The sequence below is a fragment of the Mirounga angustirostris genome, unplaced genomic scaffold (assembly GCF_029215605.1).
Source record: "Mirounga angustirostris isolate CCGP_5_RB_7025 unplaced genomic scaffold, mMirAng1.0.hap1 SCAF_11, whole genome shotgun sequence".
NCBI lineage: Eukaryota > Metazoa > Chordata > Mammalia > Carnivora > Phocidae > Mirounga > Mirounga angustirostris.
Window position 1 is genome coordinate 87,388,703 of NW_026991719.1, and position 2,424 is coordinate 87,391,126.

Here is a 2,424-nt window from a genome sequence, read left to right on the forward strand (position 1 = left end):
GAGCCTTCCTGTGGCGTCACATCCTCACCGGCATTTGGCGTTGTCAGAGTTTTCAACTTTGGCCATTCTAAAAGATACGTAGTAGGATCCCATTGTTGTTTCCATTTGCATTTCCCTGATGACATATGATGTTGACCATTTTTTCATATGCTAACCTACCATCTGTATGTCGTCTGTTCAGGTCTTTTGTCCATTTTAAATCAGGTTGTTCATTTTCTTTTTTTTTTTAATTTCTTTTTTTTTTATTTCTTAAAGATTTTATTTATTTATTTGACAGAGAGAGAGACACAGCAAGAGAGGGAACACAAGCAGGGGGAGGGGGAGAGGGAGAAGCAGGCTTCCCGCGGAGCAGGGAGCCCGATGTGGGGCTGGATCCCAGGACCCTGGAATCATGACCTGAGCTGAAGGCAGACGCTTAACGACTGAGACACCCAGGTGCCCCAGGTTGTTCATTTTCTTATTGTTGAGTTTTAAGAGTGCCTTGTATATTTCGGGTAACTATCCTTTATCAGATGTGTCTTTTGCAAATATGTTTTCCCAATTTGTGGCTTAGCTTCTCATTATCTTGACAGTGTCTTCCATAGAATGGAAGTTTTAAATTTTTTTCAGAAGTTTTCAATTTTAATGAAGTTCATCTTATCAGTTATTTCTTCCTTAAATAGTTGATGGAATTCACCAGTGAACCCATTTGGGCCTGGTGCTTTGTTTTTGGAAGGCTATTAATTATTGATTCAATTTCTTTAATAGCTATAGGCCTATTCAGATTGCCTATTTCATCTTGTGTGAATTTTGGAAGATTGTCTTTTAAGGAATTTATCCATTTATCTAGGTCATGAAATTTGGGTCACAAAATTGCTCATAATATCCCTATAATATCATTTTAATGTCCATGGGATCTGTAGCAGTGGCTCCTCTTTCATTTCTGATATTAGTAATTTATGTCTTCTTTTTTTCTTAGCCTAGTTAGAGACCTATAGATTTTAATGACCTTTTCTTTTTTTTTTTTAAATTTTATTATGTTATGTTAGTCACCATAAAATACATCATTGGTTTTTGATGTGTTGATCCATGATCCATTGTTTTCGTATAACACCCAGTGCTCCATGCAGTACATGCCCTCCTTAATACCCATCACCGGGCTAACCAATCCCCCCTCCCCCCTCCCCTCTAAAACCCTGTTTGTTTCTCAGAGTCCATAGTCTCTCATGCTTCATCTCTCCCTCCAATTCCCCCCCCATTTTTCCCTTCCTTCTCCTAATGTCCTCCATGTTATTCCTTATGTTCCACAAATAAGTGAAACCATATGATAATTGACTTTCTCTGCTTGACTTATTTCACTTAGCATAATCTCCTCCAGTCCCATCCATGTTGATGTAAAAGTTGGGTATTCATCTTTTCTGATGGCTGAGTAATATTCCATTGTATATATGGACCACATCTTCTTTATCCATTCATCTGTTGAAGAGCATCTTGGCTCTTTCCACAGTTTGGCTATTGTGGACATTGCTGCTATGAACATTGGGGTGCATATGGCCCTTCTTTTCACTACATCTGTGTCTTTGGGGTAAATACCCAGGAGTGCAATTTCTGGGTCATAGGGTAGCTCTATTTTTAAATTTCTGAGGCACCTCCACACTGTTTTCCAAAGTGGCTGTGCCAACTTGCATTCCCACCAACAGTGTAAGAGGGTTCCCCTTTCTCCACAACCTCTCCAACATTTGTTGTTTCTTTCCCTGTCCATTTTTGCCATTCTAACTGGTGTAAGGTGCTATCTCAGTGTGGTTTTGATTTGGATTTCCCTGATGGCTAATGATGATGAACATTTTTTCATGTGTCTGTTAGCCATTTGTATGTCTTCTTCAGAGAAGTGTCTGTTCATATCTTCTGCCCACTTTTTGACTTGATTATTTGTTTTTTGGGTGTTGAGTTTGAGAAGTTCTTTATAGATCTTGGATACCAGCCCTTTATCTGTAGTGTCATTTGCAAATATCTTCTCCCTTTAATGACCTTTTCTTAATTTATTTTTATTAAAAAAATTTTTTAATTTATATTTCTATCTATTTATTTGAGAGAGAGTGCACGAGTGGGAGGAGGGGCAGAGGGAGAAGAAGAAGCAGACTCCCCGCTGAGCAGGAGGCCCAATAGATCCCAGGACTCTGGGATCATGACCTGAGCTGAAGGCCGATGCTTAACCGACTGAGCCACCCAGGCGCTCCTTTAATGATCTTTTCAAAGAACCAGCTTTTGGTTTTGTTGATTATCTCTGATTTCCTGTTTTCAATTTCATTAATTTCTGCTCTGTTTTTTTATTACTTATTTTCTTCTGCATACTTTGTATTTAATTTGCTCTTCTTTTTCTAGTTTCCTAAAGTGGAAGCTTAGATTTTTTAATTTTAAATCTAAGGCTTATCTACACTGAGCCAC